Genomic DNA, 13,817 nt, shown 5'->3' with positions numbered 1-13,817 from the left:
GTCCCTATGTGGAGGCTTATAGGAGTAAGGGTTGGTAAGGCATATGCAATTTTCCTTCTAGAGCTTTGGAAGTTACTTTTGTGAAGCATGGCTACGATGCCACGTCAAAGTCATCTATAGCTGAGAAATCATAAAATGGCTTTCGGGGCCCCATCTCCAGCCCCTAGTAGAAACAATCATAGTCTTCAGTTGAAAAGGAAGGAGCAAGAAATTTATTTATTTATTTATTTATTTATTTATTTATTTACCTTCCTTTAGATATTCCTACATAAAGGAATATTGATGGGAGGATGGGAAAACACATTAAAATATTTTATATTGCTTTGGACTGAGAATAAATGTAGATGTATAATTGCATAACATGCATGAATATATGCATTTTAATATGTATTACCTGTCCTGCACTGAAAGATCTCTGGTTGGAATATGATAAAATCAATTTAAACATATTTATTTATTTATTTATTTATATCCCACCTCTCCCTATATTGGATCAATGCAGGTAACAGCAAACAAGAACAATAAACTCAAACATGAGTATCAATAGATAAAAGCATAACAGGACATATTAGATCCTAGTTCCCCTATCTCCCTCCCACCCTAAAATACCATTAAAAACAATTCCCAATAAAATGGTTAATAAAATAGATCAAGATCAAATAAACAATTTTAAATGATTTAAATGTAAGACAGTAAAAAATAATTTGCAGCCTAAAAACATATTAAGCTATCTAACAAATACTTAAAAATAGTTAAAGTCCATATATGTACAGGCCACATAAAATCACCATATCTCAAAGCCCTTAACAGAAAGGTGTGTTTTAACTCAGTGGTGAAGTAAATCCAATGTTGTTGTCAATGGGACCGTTGTATCACAGCAGAGTCTCAATCTAGGATTCAGATTCAGATCCAAATCTTGGATGTCTTACCATGGTGTGGCAGGGATTGTCAGTCCATCCATTTCAGAATCAATTGGGAGAACATAGTGTCTTCATATTTAAAACTATGTTGAGATTTCAACTGTACTTTAATTTAACCTTAATATAAATGGAGCTCTGGAATTATAAGATTGATAACATTAATCCCCTTTATATTATTCTTCACAGGGATCTTGTTTAGAGTAGATGACAACATGTGCTTTTCTCTTCTTGATGTGAGCTTGTCAACTCCTATAAAAAGCATAAACTTGTGATGAGTCGACTCCTGGGTAGAGGCTGCACTAAAGAACATTCCCATTCACTATTCATTTGCTTAGCTAATGGTGTTCAAATATTTCTCAAAGGCTTCTCTAAAGAGCAGGATGCCTGTGTCCTCTGGGTTTTAAGTTTACAAAGATGCAGCTCTTGGGCATTTTATGCCAATATTACTGATTCTGTAGTTTCTGAGATGTCGAATTAGAGGTAAGATGCATTACTTCAGCTCTTTTGCTCCTTCTCACAAATTACCGTTTGTCCTTTTAAAATCAAAATAACTATGATGAATGTTTTATGAGTTCAACATGCTTCACTTGACCTTGTCTGAATATCTATATTTCCATTATAACTCAAATAGTATTCTTTTTCTTCCTTTTCCTTATGCCAGTTTCAGCACTTTGTAGAAGCAACAGGCTGTGTAACTGACCTTATGAGACTGACAAGCACTAACTTGGAACAATGCTAAATTCATAGTCCACTGAAGTCTATAGAAATTTTTTCAGATGCACTTGTCCTGAATACTCAGGAATCTGAAAAGTTTCATGGTTATCTGCTTCCCAAAAGAGGGTCTGTGGCTTCCCCTTTATCAGGGGGACACTGTCACTCTCCCATACAGGTTTACAGAAGAAGAGCAAGCCGCGAATGGTAGCTGCAGCCTGGGAGAGACCCTAAACTGCGGCCATTGCGAATTCCAGTCTGCCAGAAGCTCAGGTTTGAAAGATTGTTTTTTATGTCTAATAAATCAATAAAAAATCATCATTAAAAAAAAAAGAAATTTCTTCAGATAAAACAAATCTATGTTTTGGATAATCTATTCCCAAGCAGGCATCGTTTTAATAATAATAATATAATAAAAAAAATTATTTATATTTTCCCGCCTCTCCCCACAGATTTTACATGTTGCATAAACTGTTTTGCCCTTGTTTAGCAGATACATAAAAGACTGAGGTACAAGCAGAGGGTCTGAAAGGAAAACGAAGCTTCGTAATGAAGCAGCCAGCCATTGACCAGCCAACCAACCAACCCAACTCCCTGCACTCCTCAGGCTGGGAACCTGGAAAATATTCCTGCCAACAAAACTAAAGGATCTTCAATATGCCTCTGCCCTATCCTGATTTTGTAAACAATTTTCTTATTTAGGGAAGAGAGACGAGCAGAAATTTCATTTTGATTAATTTTTTTAAAAAAAATCCACACTCATACATTTCTTCATAACTGTGATGAAAAGAAGTTGAGAGTTAAATATTTCAAAGAGGGTAGAAATTGAAATGGACAGATTCAAGTGGACACACTGCCTGGCCAAGGTTAAGTAAAACACATTCAATGTTGGGTATTTAGAATCTTCACTGTGCAAAAAATGGGAGAGGAGAGGCCATGAATATTACATTTGGGCTGAATATGCACTGCAGAAATAATGTAGTTTGATAGCAATAGCATTTACATTTCTATATTGCTTAAAAGTGAACTCAGCACTCTCTAAGTAGTTTATAATCTGTAAGCCAATTGCCCCCAATAAACTGGGTACTCATTTCACTGACCTATGATAGGATGAAACTCTGAGTCAACCTTGGAGTCCTGGGATCGAACTCCCAACCTTGTGGCTGTAATACCAGCATTTAACCACTGCACCACTAGGGCTCCCGCTTTAACTATCATCACTTAATTCTATGGAATTCTGGGTTTTGTAGCTTTGTGAGATATTTAGTCTTCTCTGTCAGAGAGCTCTTATGCCACAACAAACTACAAATCCCAGGATTCCATATGATGGAGCCATGGCAGTTAAAGTGGTTTCGAACTGCACTATTTCTGCAGTTTCAGAAACTGAAGATTCAGCCTTAGTTATGTTGAAGGTGGCCCATTCACCACATTTTGTATTCTTACATATTCATTTTCAGTACTATGGCTTTTGGTTTGGGCATATTTTTGTTGCCATGTTCAACTTTACATAAAGATATAAATCCTGATTGGATTGTAAACAAGGCAATACCCCAAATTCATATAATATATGATGGCATGAGTTGCGGGTAGGAGGATCTGGGGGAGAGTATTCATGTTTCTAGATTTGATTTCTGTGCACCTCTGTAAAATAATGTAAAATGCAGGGAGAAAGTGATAATGTGGTATGGACTAGTAGAACTAATAGCACTAGAGGGGTTGTTTGTGTCTTTGTGAGCAATCAGACTGTTCTTTTGTGCTTGATGTGTGTGTTGCATAGCTTCAAAAAGGGGAAATATATTCTCAAAGGCTAATATATTTGCATAAAATACACAGAAAGGGTGTGTGTGTGTAATCTCCTGGTTTTTTGATCTCTCACAGGACTTAAGCTACCGTTGTTGTTGTTGTTGTTGTTTTGTCCCTTCACATCATTTCTGATTTTAGCATACCTTAAGGCAGATCTATCATGCAGTTTTCCTGGAACAATTTATTTAGAGGTGGTTTATCATTGCCTTCCTCTGAGGCTGAGAGTTCACCCAGTGGGTTTCCATGGACAATTAAAGATTCGAACCTTGGTCTCCTGGAGTCCTAGTCCAATGATCAAACTACTCCACTCCCCTGGCTCTATCATAGCAAGTTGGAAAACCCTTGATGAGACACCTGATTATGATGAGATGGCATCTCTTTATCAAATCTCAGCAGTAAGTATATTTCCAAAACAAAATAAAATAAGCAAAAGCCTACAACTTCAATACAGTCTATTTTTCACACCTCCCTATTTTATGTGTTGAAAATGGAATCTTCTGTACCACAAAATTCTCTGTATTCTCCTGTGGTCATCAGGGCTCTGACAAATTAAATATAAAGTTTCCCATGTAATAGTCACAAAAAGAAAGGAAAATAAGAATTTTGTCCAGCTATCTGTTACAAAACTGAATGGATTACCACTCTCTACAATTCAATCAGTACCATTTCAGCAACAGTCTTCTAGCTCTTACTCTCAGCTACTCGGTCACACTTTAGGTTCCTGAGTTATACTCAAAAGAAGCTAAAAGTCCACATATTTCATGAAATTTTTGAAACATTTCTATTAAGCCAGACATACAGTTTTCGCATGATTAGAGAACATAATGGAAAAGTGAAAGGTATTTCATTAAACATTAAACTTATTTTTCTGCAGACAGAGTTCCCTGAAAATGTGCCAGCATTTATCTGTGTTACAAAGTATTACAAACCATCTCACAGAAACAAAATTTCATAAAAGGACTATCTTGGTTTCTGCAAGAGATTTACAGTTCTGGTTGTCTACAAATGAAAATATTAAAACACTGTTAGGTAGATAACAACATAGCAAACAATGTATATTTTCTGTCAAACACTTCAGTAATGATAACAGCAGTGGCTTTGCTTTAACACAGTACATTCTTGGAAAAAGATGTAGGAGTAAATAAGCTAAAGCAAATTTGATACCCAACCATGAAATAACGAGACTAGACACGTAAATTGGATGAATAAAGGGCCATTTATTTGACCTATAATCTATTTAAAGCTAAGCACTTGAACTTCAACCTTAACTTCAAACTCTGAGCCAACTGATTAAAGTGAAAAGCCTGGTGCGGGTCCAGCTGAAGCCAGGTGTCAATCCTAGACTTCCTCTTCAGCCTTCCCTTTGGGCACAAACACCAAACCCTGAGGTAAATCTGATGATTCGGATTGCATCCTCAGTCCAGTCCTAGGAAGGTAATCATAAGGCACTCTCCCCCAAACCCCACGAATTTGTAAGATTGAGCAAAACCCTCCATGTCTACCCCAAAGGCAGGTTCTCTCATAACCCCACACCCCTTAACGTGTTAAGCTGATCAAGAGCCTAACCTTTCACCACAAAGGGGTACCAATGGTGCGTACCAAACAGTTCTTTAACCCCATATGGGCCAGTGAAACCTATTTAACAGCCACCCAAAGCCAATCACCAGTCCCGGCACACAGTATGGGGTAGGCAAAAAACCCGGGGGAAAAGGGAGAAAATTCCTACCCGGCCCCAAAGCGACCAACAAAGTTCATACTGCATTTAGGGGGGGAGGGTGGGCTGCTTCATGGAAAAGAGGCAGGATGGGGGGTGTACTGTCCCTATATACTGACTCCGCCTCCCATCACATGCCTCAGCTTAGTCCAATGGACCTTGCTTATATTGAAAATTCTGGTCTCTTCATGGAGGGTATCAAAGCCCCACCCTCCCTCAAGGATCTGCCAATCGTCCTGGTGTGAAATATATACACTCAGACAGACGTGTGTATATATATATATATATATATATGGATGAAAAGAGAGAAAAAAGAAGAGAAGAGAAGAGAAATGGTAGCACTATGTAGTCAGACTGCATGTGGCACAGGGAGATCCAGTGTGACCCTCAGGAGACCCAATGGCAAGACCCAGAACCCCCTTAAAAATTCACTGATTTTTAAAAAATAAATATAAGAATAAATAAATAAAGAAATAGCAGGCATGTGTAGGGGTAAAGTCAGAAAAGCTAAAGCGCAGAATGAACTCAGGCTTGCTAGAGAGGTTAAGAACAATAAAAAGGGCTTTTTTGGATATGTCCACAGCAAGAGGAAGAAGAAGGAAACGGTAGGGCCACTGCGTGGAGAAGATGGCAAAATGCTAACAGGAGATAGAGAAAAGGCAGAATTACTCAACACCTTCTTTGCCTCAGTCTTCTCAGAAAAGGCAAAGGGTGCTCAACCTGAGGATAATGGAGCAGAGGACAGAATAGGGGAATTTCAGCACAGAATAAGTAAAGAGATAGTAGAGGAACACCTTGTTAATCTAAATGAATTTAAGTCTCCAGGACCAGATGAACTCCATCCAAGGGTATTAAAAGAACTGGCAAAAGTAATATCGGAGCCATTGGCAATCATATTTGAAAACTCCTGGAGAACAGGAGAGATCCCAGCAGACTGGAGGAGGGCAAACGTTGTCCCCATCTTCAAAAAGGGGAAAAAAGAGGATCCCAACAATTATCGTCCAGTTAGTCTGACATCAGTTCTAGGAAAGATTCTGGAGCAGATCATTAAACAGAGAGTCTGTGAACATCTAGAAGGCAATGCCATAATCACAAAAAGTCAACATGGGTTTCAGAGAAACAAGTCATGCCAGACAAATCTAATCTCTTTCTTTGATAAAATTACCAGCTTGGTAGATGAAGGGAATGCTGTGGATATAGTATATCTTGATTTCAGTAAGGCCTTTGACAAGGTTTCCCATGACATTCTTGCAAACAAGCTTGGAAAATGTGGGCTAGACAAAGGAACTGTTAAATGGATCTGTAATTGGTTGACCGGCCGAACCCAGAGGGTGCTCAACAATGGCTCCTTTCATCCTGGAGAGAAGTGACCAGTGGGGTCCCACAGGGCTCTGTCCTGGGCCCAGTGCTATTCAACATCTTTATCAATGACCTGGATGACAGAATTGGGAGCATACTTATCAAATTTGCAGATGACACCAAATTAGGGGGAATAGCTAATACCCCAGAGGACAGGATCAAGATTCAAAATGACCTGAATAGACTAGAAAGCTGGGCCAAAGCTAACAAAATGAAATTCAACACAGAGAAATGTAAGGTATTGCACTTAGGGCGGAAAAATAAAATGCACAGATATAGGATGGGTGACACCTGGCTGAATGAAACTACGTGTGAAAGGGATCTAGGAGTCCAAGTAGACCACAAGTTGAACATGAGTGAACAGTGTGATGCGGCAGCTAAAAAGGCCAATGCTATTTTAGGCTGCATCAATAGAAGTATAGCGTCTAGATCAAGAGAAGTAATAGTGCCACTGTATTCTGCTTTGGTCAGGCCCCACCTAGAATATTGTGTCCAGTTCTGGGCGCCACAATTCAGAAAGGACATTGAGAAACTGGAGCGTGTCCAGAGGAGGGCGACAAAAATGGTGAAGGGTCTGGAAACCATGCCCTATGAGGAACAACTTAGGGAGCTGGGGATGTTTAGCCTGGAGAAAAGAAGGTTAAGAGGTGATATGATAGTCCTGTTTAAATATTTGAAAGGATGTCATATTGAGGAGGGAGCAAGCTTGTTTTCTGCTGCTCCAGAGAACAGGACCCGGAACAATGGATGCAAGCTACAGGAAAAGAGATTCCACCTCAACATTAGGAGGAACTTCCTGACAGTAAGGGCTGTTCGACAGTGGAATGCACTTCCTCGGAAGGTGATAGAGTCTCCTTCCTTGGAGGTCTTTAAACAGAGGCTGGATGGCCATCTGTCAGGGATGCTTTGATTTGGATTTCCTGCATGGCAGGGGGTTGGACTGGATGGCCCTAGTGGTCTCTTCCAACTCTACGATTCTATGATTCTGTGATTCTATGATTCTTTAATAAACAATTTCCACTTTACTTGCTGTTTCCGGGGGGGGGGGGCATTGTTAAATACAATTATTTTTTATCTTTTTCTTTACCTTTTACCTTTATCTTTTCAAATGTTGACAAGTTTTATGTCCAGAGAGATTACAGAGAGATTACTGGAACTATACAGAAAATAAATAAATAAATAAATAAATAAATAAATAAATATATATATATATATATATATTTCTTTTCCACCTCTCCCTATGGATTGAGGTGGGGGACAACAACAGATCAACACACAACATATAATATCTATCAAAAACTTTACATCAGTTAAAATGACATTACCCATTTAAAACACATAACATCCATTTATAACAACAAATATGACCAGCACATATCAAAACAATCAGTTAAATAAAAAGTTTAAAATTTACAATTTAAAAATAATCTAAACAGACCTGCCAGAAGAGACTGGTCTTTAATGCTGTTTTAACTTCAAACAGCATATTCAGATGTCAAATCTCTTCTGGCAGGTCATTCTAGGAGCATCTGAAAGAAAAGACAATCTAGGAGCAGCTGAAAGAAAAGTCCTCTATGTGACAGCTGCCAACCTAGTTTTGGATGACTGGAGTAAATGTCTCCTCAGAGGAACAGAGTGTGCAAATTGGATTATATGAGAGGAGGTGATCCTATAGTTAATCCAGACCTAGGGTTTTAAAGGCAACACCCAACACGTTGTACCTTGTCTAGAAACTAATTGGCAAGCACAATATTCAGTTCAGACCTCAATTCATATTCCTATACCACTCCTCCTAGGGGCCATGGCATCCCTACGTCTCAGCTTGACCATGTAAACACACTAGGTGATCTTGGGCAAGTCACACTCTCTCAGCCAGAGAGAATGCCAATGGCAAATCCCTTCTGAAAAAAATATGCCAAGAAAACCCTATGATAGATTGACCTTAGGGTTGCCATAAGTAAAAAATGACTTGGAGGCACACAGCAGCAACAACAAAAGGGGCCACATAGGCTAGGCCCTCTAATTGGTTATTAGCTGAAGAAACAAAAAGGAAATAATAGTAAGAGTAAATGAATTCATGCTGCTACTACTACACATGGGTCAGGATATGTATAGGTGACTCCAGGTGTATCATCAAGGCACATACGTCCAATGATCTTTAACAGAAACCAATGTGTCACAAGAGACCCACACTCACTCTCTAACGACATGCAAACAAAGGAACAATTTATTACCCAATTGTAAGAATACACAGATATGGGGAATTAAAATATCCATATGGAAAGCTAGGCTAACTTTTATTAAAAACAACTAGCAATTATTAATGCTGATCTGATGAATGTGCAGCCCAGACACACATTCACATGATTCAAGTGTAAGAGATGCAAAAGAGATGGATTTTGAGAAGGTTTCTGGCTCTGACAAATGGTAGGTGAGCAGATTAGAAGTAGTTTCCCCCTGCCTTTGGGGAAAACAGACCAAATGTAGGATGAAGATGTAAAGTTATCACCCCTGTCTCATTTAGATGAATTAGGCCCAGTACAGACCACTGGTTTGCGGAGGCCTGGGACCAATTTTAGGATTCCAGAGCGCACAGCATCCGCATGCTCCAGAACCCTAACACATATGGACAGTGCCATATTTACGTGGTGCCTTCCATATAGCACATGCATGCATGATGCAAGCTCAGTGCTGTGTCCACACCCCTGGGCGTCACACTTGCATCATGGACATGTCACAGTGCACCAGTGCTGCACTGATGACATTGTTCCCACTTGCCAAAAAGAACCCATTTTTTCTGGGTTACTTTTGGTCCGGAGGGATGCCACAGGGTTTGGCTGCTGTGGTGTCCCTCAGGAAGGAAACTGGGTGCTTCCAGCCCTTCCCTTTGGGGCAGTCTGGAGAGCCCTTTAGCAATGTTAGAGAGGAGATAAGGCAATCAAGATTATACCAGTACTGATCTCTGTGTTAGGTATCTCCCAGACCAAGATACCTAATGGCAGGGGGTTGGACTGGATGGCCCTTGTGGTCTCTTCCAACTCTACAATTCTATGATTCTGTGATTCTAATAAAATTATATAAAACAATAGAGAACATAATATTCCAGCATAAAATCTGGGAAAAATGCAAATCTAACAGCCAGAAGGGCATGGACATACATGGAAAAAAAACCTTCAAAATCATACTCAGCACTAAGTGCAAATTCTCAGCAAGTGCATTTCAAAGACAGAATAACCTAAATAAATGTCTGTGATCTTAGATATTACCACCCATTTCACCTCCAACAACTGGACAATCTAAAGATCCATTCATGTCCATGGAGTGACTTGTCATCATAACAAATCTTTAAAAAGGCAGTCAGATAACTTCATTCCCTTCTATTTGTTAGTAAACCATGGAGGAAACCAGTTCACTTGAGATGTTCCTAAGGTTTTTGTTTGTTTGTTTTAAAGCACACACTTCTGAATTCCCTGCATCTATTCACACAGTTCAGCAGCTGTCTGACATTAACTAATGCATTTTTCATACCCTTTTAGAAAGGTTTGTAGCTTTCTTGAAAAGCAACCTAGTGTATTTAAAAACAGACCAAAAAAAACCCCCAGCTTTTAGGTACCTCAGTGATAGCTGTATTACAGTTAGACAGGTAACATATAAATAATGGGAGGAACAGACCCCATTGAAGCCAATAGGATTTAAGCATCCTTGATGCTTACAGGACTGGAGCCATTATCTCTCTGAAGCCATTTTTCTCTTTTTCTAACAGCACTTTCAGTGTACCTGTCTAGTCATTTCACAGGAATTAATCTTTTCCAGGTTTGTTCATTATGGAATCTCATTTTCCAAAGCGACACATAGGCGGGTTATAGACCGCCGCTTTGAGGCAGTCTGCCGCCGCCGTTTGCTCCGTAAGGGAGCCATCGCAGCCACACCGCACGGCTCCCTTATGGAGCAAAAAAGAAGCTCCAAAATGGAGCTTCTTTCTGTGGCGCCTCTGTGATGTCGCAAGGCACCAGGGGCGCATTCGTGACGTCACAGGCGCCGCGACACGTTCGGACGCACAGCGTCCGATACGTAAAGATGGCGCCGGCCGTGTGGAACAGCTGGTGCCATATTGTATGGACAGAGTCCGTATTAGACCCAGGGGCGTCTAGAAGACACGCCCCTTTTTAAAAATGGGACGTCCTGCGGACGTCCCAAGTGCCGGTTTGTAACCGGCCATAGTGTCTGCACTATGGAATAACAAGAAATAGCAAAGGGCCAGCTGTATTGGAACACGGGAATCATTGCTCAAGAATATCTGGAAAGTCACAGAATCACACACACACACACCCCTTTCTCGTAAATAAAATACATTTTTTAAGCATAGTCAATGTGCCTAACAGTACCAGGTTCTGAAAAGCAAGGGAGAGAATGGAAATAAAAAATTGCAATACTTTAACAAGCTGTACATATGGTAGTGACAAATAGAAATAGGTGATCTGATTTAGTTCACTTTAGAATTTACCAGTGCCTTCATATTTGTGATAAAAAGAATTTGAGACTGTAGGCAATTGTCTGACTGGAGGCTTGGCAAAGTATTAATTTTTCATTAGGAAAATTTTTTTTGTTACTCTTGAAGGAGGTTCTGAAAAGTTCTTTGCTTGACCAAGAAGGGAATGACCTACAGCAATGCAGCAATAGAAGCATAGTGTCTAGATTGGGGGAAATAATAGTACCACTCTATCCTGCTTTGGTCAGGCCTCACCTGGAAAAATGGTAAATGGTCTGGAAACCATGCCTTATGAGGAAAGTTAGGGAACAGGGTATGTTTAGTCTGGAGGAGAGAGGGTTTAAATATTTGAAGCCATGTTTAATTATTTGAAGAAGTATCATATCGAAGCTGGACCTGGTTTGTTTTCTGCTGCTCCAGAGAATAGGACCTGGATCAATGGATTCAAGCTACATGTAAATTGATAGATTTCTGTATTCATACAGAGAACAAGTTGTTGTTGTTTCTGTTTGTGTGTGCCTTCAAGTCATTTCTGACTTATGGCAATAATAAGGTGAACCTATCATGGGATTTTGGGGGGTTGAAAGTGTATGACTTTCCGAAGGTCTCCCAAATTGGTTTCCCTGGCTGAGCAGGGAATCAAACCCTGATCTCCAAAGTTGTAGTCCAACACTCAAACCATTACAACACGCTGGCTCTCTACCCCATGTTAGCTTTCTGAACAAGACATGCTAGTCATGTATTTCCATGTCCTTCATTAAACCAAGCCTATGAATAATCTCATTGGCAGGCCCTAGTACACTCTCTCAAGTTTAATTATATCCTGAAGTGTTGCAAAATGCAATCTAGAGCAGAGTGGGCAACTATCAAGGATTACAGATGACATTGGCTCTTCAGGAAATCTTGGAAGTCAACTTCTGTTTTACTTCCTGTTAGGAAAAAATGCCCTCCCTGAGCCTAAAATGGTCCAGAGCTTCAAAAACATAGCAAAATTACTCCTTATTCTCCCTAGGGGGCATTTGGGACAAAAATACCACTCATTTTTATTTTTTCCTTCAAAAAGTGTTGGAATGTAGGGGACAATAGGGACCATACATGTGCTTACAGGCCACAATTTCCCAACCCCATTCTATAGGCATGCCGTGAAAAAGAAGCTTCCATGTGTATAATATGACACACAGCTAAACTTAACCTACAACACCACCCCTATTGCCATTTTAAATGTATGATTGCTTTCTCATCCCCCACACTTTGTTTTTAGAGGTTATGTGGCTGTAGGATTGGTCACTCCATCTTCTGAATTCAGCTCAATGCAGGGATGATCATATCACATAGCTTCTAATTAATTAACATTCTATATGTGATGGCACCAAGCCTGGCTGTCTCATTAAACCTTAAGTCACTGGTTTTCTTTGCAACATCTGTGTGAGATTCCAGTATTTTACCTTTGCCGTATTGTCAGGAATCAAAGATAATGACAAGATCAGATATGAAAAAGTGGGGGTGTGGCATAAAGAAAGAGGAGCATTTTTATGGTACTCCCTACATCTCAATCTATAGACAAAAGAGCAAGTCAATCATGCATTTAATCCTTTTTTCAGCAGTTACCTTATGTTAAGGTATAATTGTTATAATGTATAATGTTAAGGGTTGAGCAAGAAATGATTGAATGAATAAAAGAGTAAATGAATGAGTGAATGAGAGTCCTGGTTTCTTCAAAGAGGCCCTTTCTCGCATATTATATTTCTTCTATGCTTATATTGGGTGTGAATGACCCAACAAGTCTAATGCAGAATAATTTATTGAAAGGAAGAAGCCCTATGCATGGGTCATTGTTCTAGCCTTACTTTTTCTTAAACAAGAGACTTGCCCAAACAATCATACATGCAGAGATATATGGGATGTGTGCCTGTGTTGGCAAGGAACCATAGCTGAACAAATCTGAGCCATGATCAGTAGGATAAAACACTAGCAATTGTAAGTTAGCCCAAGTTCTAAAAGGTGGAGGCCCTTTTTTCAGCCCCACCACCATCACAGCTGGTGGGGACATGAGAGAGGGCCTTCTTGGTGGCTGTCCCCATATTCTGGAACTCATTTCCCAGGGAAACCAGAATGCCCCCACCTCTTTATGTTCTTCCATCAGCATGCTAAGACATTTTTATTTAGAAAGCCTTGTAAATCAGAAACTCTTTAAAGAAGGGGCTCAGAGTGTTGCACTGTTTTAACAGTGTTGTAGGCTCAAGAGGAGTGAATGCAGTGACTATATGAAGATGGAATTTAATGTTTATAACAGAAAAATGAACTGATGTAGAATGGGCTGTCATCCAATATCCCAACAGCAAAGCTTAAATATCCACATGTGGTGATATGCTATCCCAGCACTAGCAATCCCCATAAAAAAGATGTGCAGCACATGTCAATTATTGGGTGCCACTGTGCAATGTACAACTGCAGTGCATGCACAACATACAAGTTAAAACATGTGGAATCCTAAGACCAATGAATCATTTAAAAGGGGAAAAACATTTTGTTAAACAATTACCTTTTTGTCATTGCATGATGAAAATGGAAATGACTACACAGGACTTGGACTATTCCCAGTGGGATATACACGTGTTTAACCTGCAATGACGGATCTTATCGCACTCTCCCATGATTGGGCTGTAGGCACCCCCTATACAGCCCTTATGCAACCTGGTCTTATCCCATAGCTTTTCAATAATGGGGAAATCCTGTTCTTTAAAAGCTCTTGGATAAGCACAGGCTGCATATGGGCTGCCTACAGCCTGACCATGGAAGAGTCTGGTAAGATCCATCATTG

This window comes from Sceloporus occidentalis, unplaced genomic scaffold, assembly GCF_023333645.1.
Source record: "Sceloporus occidentalis isolate IW3139 unplaced genomic scaffold, rSceOcc1.0.p SCAF_2, whole genome shotgun sequence".
Taxonomy (NCBI): domain Eukaryota; kingdom Metazoa; phylum Chordata; class Lepidosauria; order Squamata; family Phrynosomatidae; genus Sceloporus; species Sceloporus occidentalis.
This window is presented reverse-complemented; position numbering follows the sequence as displayed.